Consider the following 6,470-nt stretch of genomic DNA (forward strand, 5'->3'; position numbering starts at 1 on the left):
TGCGCACGTTAGGAAAGCGGGCCCTGACTTTTCAGCGCCCGCTTTCCACGCTTTATATTGTATCGGCCCCATTGTGCTAGATATCTCCTTGCTCTCTTGCACTCCACCCTGTGCCGTTTGGATACTTTTTTTTTTCACATTGAGATTGCCAAAACTTTTTTGTGTCCCCAACCTGATTGAAGAGAAGGTCCTGAGTTTTAATGCAGTAAAATTCCCAGGCCTCAGCAACATCCAAGGTGCATTTCCTGCAGAAAAGATTTTCAGCCTAGCTTGGGGGGGGGGGGGGATATCCAGCTTCTTTCCCCTGGAGATTTCGTCTCATGGGGGATATTTTTTCCACAGTCACAAACTCTACAGTCCCTGGAAAAGGGGAACACCTAAGGTGTTGTGTAGTTCGGTACAAATGCAGAGGGATGTATAACAAAACAGACAGATTTTTTTTTTGCTGCTAGGGCTAACGAGCCACTAGACCTTTCTTTGGAAGGCGGGGGCTGGCGAGAATTGCCATAAATCTGATAGCAACTCGCCATAATCATAACTGATCTCATTTGGAGCTGGTTCTACCAGACTAACCAGTAGAAAGACAAACCGAAACAAACTTCTTTTAAAAAAACACAAAAAAAGGGCTATTAGAGACCTAGTTTATTACAATTTCCTTGTTATAAATAACGGCCTGTGAGTCTCTTTATGGATTCAGGTCAAAACATAACCTAGAGAGGTATTAAAATAATCCCCAAACATAAAACACAATCTCACCACAGGTTCAGCTGACCTCAGTTTTGCTAATTCTGGCAAAATTTGTTCCCTGTACTTACCCGGATCAGTCCGGACTGCTGGGTTTTGCCTCCCTTCCAGCAGATGGAGACAGAGAAAACCTTCGAGAGCGCCCTCTTAAACCGGTGTGCCGCCTGCATTTCTCTGTTTCCAGCAGATGGAGGTGATGCAAAACCTGCGGTTCTGAACCACTTAGCAGGTTCCAAAAAAACAGATTGCAAGCGCAGGACAAGCAGTTATTTGTTTTGTTTTTTTTTCTTGGTCCTCCCAGGGGGTTGGCAGATTCCAGTGGGACCATCCCCCTGGTAGTAGGCAGCTACGGAGCTTGGGATGGTGATCCTGTGCTGCTCCTTTCTTTCAGCGCCGAGGGTGATAGCTGATGGTCCGGTTCCCTCCCCTCCCCCAGCAGAGATCTGACGACACCCTTGCCCTTCTTGCCAGTAACTTTCTTACAAAAAAAACAAAACTAAGGGCATAACTCTGGGGCCAGGGCCAGCAGTTCGCTGCGCTTACCACGTGGTGGCAGTTCTAGAGCGGCGTGCCGTCCGTCTCTGGCCGCATTGGGGGGGGGGGTCCACGTTTTGGAATTAGGCTCTCGTTCCCCGCTCTGGTGTGTGGGGGGTGGTCGGAGCCTGCCACGTGCTTCCTTGGCGGCCACTATGCTACGTGGTCTTCACTGTGAGGCCTGCGGGGAGCAGTCTTTGCGGCTCTCCCGCACAGGCCTCTTTGCGCTGCCTCCCCAGCTAGGAGGGCGCATCTAGTGCGGCGGCCTAGCTCCATGGGGCGGGCAAAAGGTCTGCGGCACGGGAGAGCAAGGCTGATTCATTCCTGCTGAGTGCGGGAACGGCGGCCATTTTGAAAACATTTGCAGCCAGCACTGAGACATCGGGGGAGGAGGGGGATCTTCCTCCTGCTCTATCTCTGGCTGATTTTGAGTCCTGGTGATTCCCAGGACTTGGCTTTTGAGCTCCCCGCTGATGATCCTGTTCCCCCAGGGGGGGATTGCAGGGCCTCAGCTGGATTTTCAGCTGACTTCATCCTTCTCATGTATCAAGCATATTTGGCCAGCCAGGACCAGCTCAGCAGGTCAGGTAGGCCTAGGCCTTCCGAGGGGCCACCCAGAAAATTCCCCAAGTGGCTGGAGCCTCAGGGGTCTCTTTATGTCAGGAAGGTCGGGGGCCCCTCGGAGGCTTCTGCGGAGCCTGCTCGAGTAGGGGCCTCGGTGGATGACCCTCCTTCCATTTCCTCTCCTTTTGCAAATGCAGATCTGGAGGAGGATCCTGAGAATGCGGCGCCATTGGACAGGGACGATCCCAAGGTTGTTCGGCTTTTTCAAAGGGACGAACTCAATCTGCTAATTCTGCACATCCTGGCAGAGCTGGGTATCGCAGTCCCTCAGGAAGACCCCAGCCTAGACATGGTGGATCCAGTCATGGCAGGGCTGCGTGGTCTGGCCAAGACTTCCCTTTCATACAATGGTTGAACAGTTAATGCTCCGGGAGTGGGATACTCCGGAAGCGGGCCTGCAAGTGAGGCAAGCTATGGACAAACTATATACCCATTACCAGAAGAGACCCTGGAGCTTTTGAAAGTATCTAAGGTGGCCGCTTCTGTGTCAGCTGTCACCAAGAGAACCACCATTCCAATGGCTGGGGCGGAGGCCCTGAAAAACTTCCAGGATAGAAAGCTTGCGGTTCATCTTAAGCGCATTTTTTTAAATCTCGGCTCTGGGCATTCGGGCAGCAGTCTGCAGCAGCTTCATGCTCAGAGCAAGCCTGCGATGGGTGCAACAACTGCTGAGTACCAGAGACTTTCCACCTCAGGAGTCAGCTCAGGTGGAGTGCTTAGAGGCGGCAGTAGCCTATGGGGCAGACGCCTTATATGACCTCCTTTGAACCTCCTCCAAGACTATGGTGTTGGCCATTTCGGTGTGGAGGCTATTATGGTTGCACAGTTGGTCAACTGATGTTTCCTCTAAAGCTCAGCTTAGTGCGCTACCTTTCAAAGGCAAGCTCCTTTTTGGTGAAGACTTGGAACAACTGATCAAGTCTCTGGGTAACAATAAGGTTCACAAGCTGCCGAAAGATAGATCTAAGGCATCTAGAGGTTTTCTTCTGACCCGCTCTCGTTTTCAGAGACAACAGCACTTCCGCCAGCGCAGAGCACCTGGTACGGGCCAGCGGCAATCCTTGGGGAGGTCTCAGTCCTATCACGGTCGTCAAGCGGGCCAAGAGGGAGTCAGCCGGGGTCCCTCACGACAAAGTCCTCTCAATGAGATACGGCCAACCCGTTCCTCTATTCCTGTCATTGGCAGACGGCTGTCCCTTTTTTACGGGAATGGGTCAAGATAATGTTGGACCAGTGGGTTCTAAGTATCATTGAAAATGGTTACAAGTTAAGTTTGCTCAGCCTCTTCAAGATCTCTTTATAATCTCTTCCTGCGGCTCTCCGGTAAAGAGACAAATAGTCCGGCAGACCATCCACAAGCTGGAATGCCTGGGGCCATCATTCCTGTTCCCCAGAAGGAGTGAGGCACGGGGCGTTATTCCATCTATTTCTTGGTCCCAAAGAAGGAAGTTTCCTTCCGTCCGATTCTGGATCTGAAGAAGGTGAACAGGTCTCTCAAAGTTCCGCATTTTCAGATGGAGACCCTATACTCTGTAATTGTGGCGGTGTGCCAAGAGAAGTTCTTGGCTTCTTTGTATCTGACTGAAGCATACCTGCACATAGGGATCCGCTGGGATCATCAATGGTTCCTTCAGTTCATGGCCCTGGGAATGCATTTCCAGTTCTGCGCCCGCCCTTTCGGTCTGGCGATGGCTCCACGCACTTTTACCAAAGTGATGGTGGTGGTATTGGCGGCCTTCTGCAAGGAAGGGGTGCTGGTTCACCCGTATCTGGATGACTGGCTCATTCGGGCAAAGTCTGAGGCACTCTGCAAGCAGGCGGTAGTCAAGGTCTTGCATTGTCTGTAGGCCCTCGGTTGGGTCGTCAGTCAGTCCAAGAGTCATCTTCAGCCTTCTCAGGTCCTGGCATTCCTAGGAGCACGGTTCGATAACAGAGTGGGCAAGATATTCCTCCTGGAGGAGCAAGTCACCAAGCTGCAGCCGCAAGTTCAATGCCTTCTAGCGGCGTCAGTGCCCAAAGTCTGGGATTATTTGCAGGTCCTTGTCTCCAGTCTTGGCCGGTGGCTTGTCTGAGACCACTTGAGGCATGGGGTGGATGTCGAGGTGCTGCAGTGGGTGATAGTGACTATGGATGCCAGTCTCTCCAGTTGGGGAGCTGAGTGCCAGACTCACTCGGTCCAGGGCCAATAGTCACTGTAAGAGGCGAAATGGTCCATCAATCGCCTAGAGACGAGAGTGGTGTGGATGGCATTGTAAAGTTTTCTTCTGCTTTTGCTCAACTGGGCGGTATGCGCCTGTCATCTTCCAAACGTTCTGCATCAAGGCCCTATATTTTTTGACCAGGCAACTTGCTTTTGTCTAGCGGCCTGGCTTTTGAAAGGAGGCAGTTGAGGAAAAAAGGCTATCCAGAGGATGTCATTACCACTCTACGTTGAGCCTGGAAGATCTCTACATCCTTAACTTACGTCAGGGTTTGGAAAGTGTCGTGAGCAGGGAGTTCTTCCTCATCAGTCCTCAGTGGCTCAGATTCTGGCAATTTTGCAGAAGGGCCTCAGCAAGGGCTTGTTGTTTAATTCCCTTAGGGTGTGAGTGGCAGCCTTGGAGTGCCTCAGGGGCAAGCTTCAGGGGGCGTCCCTTACAGCTCATCCGGATGTAGTCAGTTTTCTTCATGAGGCGAAACATTTGAATCCCCCTGTCTGTCCTGGAGCCTTAATGTAGTCTTCAAGGCTTTGCGTGAAGCTCTTTTCAAACCCCTTAAGAAGGCCTCTTTAAAGGACTTAATGGCAATCTGTTCCGCTAGGCGCATATCGGAATTACAAGCCCTTTCTTGTCGAGAATCTTTCCTACGCATTTCAGATTCTAGAGTCTCTCTCCACACGGTTCTATCCTTTCTGCCGAAAATTGTTTCAGTATTCCACTTGAATCAATCAGTGGAACTTCCAGCCTTTAACAGTACTGATATGGAAGAACTTCAGGCGCGGGAATTGCGGCATCTAGATGTCATAAGGGTCCTCTTGTTTTATCTCAAGGTTACTAATGCTTTTCGACTCTCAGATCATCTTTTTGTCTTGTGGAGCATCTATAAGAAGGGCCACCAAGCGTCTAAAACATCTATCGCCCACTGGTTGAAAGAGGCCATTGCTTCCGCTTACATTTGTCATGGTCAGCCTATCCTGAATGGTTTGAAAACACATTCGACTCGGTCGCAGGCTGCTTCCTAGGCAGAATATCAGTTGGTTTCGCTGCAAGGAATTTGCAGGGCGGTGACCTGGAAGTCTGCATACATTTGCTAGACATTACCGTTTGCATGTCCAGGCTTCGGACGTCGCCAACTTCGGCGGCAGTATCATCTGAGCGGGACTTTCAAGGTCCCACTCGATGGGGAAGCTTGGGTACATCCCAGCAGTCTGGGCTGATCCGGGTACATACAGGGAAAGGAAAATTGGTTCTTACCTGCTAATTTTCGTTCCTGTAGTACCACAGATCAATCCAGACGCGCCCCTTGGGGGTGTTCAGTTTTCTTGAGTGTCCGCTCAAACTGTTGCTGTAACATATTGTTTCCAGTTGCTTTACAGATTAAAGGAGGGTACTGGTTTCTCCTTATCCTGCACAGAGAATTCACATGTATATAGTTTTCTTTGGGCTGTTCTTTGTCCTTTCCTTGACATGTCTGTCTAATCGTTACTTATTTCTGCTTGGGTATTGTTTATACTAAAGAGATGCAGGTGCCATGCCGGTTTAAGAGAGGGGTGCTCTCGAAGGTTTTCTCTGTCTCCATCTGCTAGAAGGGAGGCAAAACCCAGCAGTCTGGACTGATCCATGGTACTACAGGAACAAAAATTATCAGGTAAGAACCAATTTTCCTATATGGTTTTTAAAAAATTGATGGGTTTATTTCTTAAGTATTGTGCTTGGCAGCTGGAGCTGGAATCTCTTAATAAAGTTTTTACTCGTGCACCTTGTGCTGGATTTGAACATACACAATCTGCTGCTAGGCTAAGCAGCTGCAGTGTTGATGGGTGGCAGGGGGTGGTGTGTGCAATGTGCTACCGGCACCTCAAGTCACCAGTAAATCAAGCAGCTGCTCCGTAAAATGAGCCTTGCTCTGCGCTCAGTTCCTGCATCTGAGAAATGGAGGATGATTCTCAAGCACCTGCCCATGCTTATATTACCCTGGTGTAACAAACCACCTCCTTGCCTACTTGCTCTATTACTACAGACTATAAAAGGTACCTTCTGCATTTTCCTTTTTCTTGGTATGAGTGTCCTTCACTATGGTCACAAGAAGGCCTAAAGACACCCCCTCTTCAGGAAAGGGTAGGGCATGCTAAGAGATGGTGAGAGTTTATGTGCTGGCAATATTTATAACCTCAGAATGGATGTAACTCTGCTAAATAATCAATAAACAGAGCTGCTCTGAGCTAAAAGGCAGAGCCAGGGAGCATTCCCCTAGCAAAAGGGAATCCGAACAGGGCCATACACACAAGTCCTGAAAGGAGGCACTTTGCAGGGAGTCATAGATGAACAGATTTTGCTTCCAGTTCTATTAAAAGTCCTGAGCTGTTGCTA

Source organism: Rhinatrema bivittatum, chromosome 12, assembly GCF_901001135.1.
Source record: "Rhinatrema bivittatum chromosome 12, aRhiBiv1.1, whole genome shotgun sequence".
In the NCBI taxonomy this organism is placed as follows: domain Eukaryota; kingdom Metazoa; phylum Chordata; class Amphibia; order Gymnophiona; family Rhinatrematidae; genus Rhinatrema; species Rhinatrema bivittatum.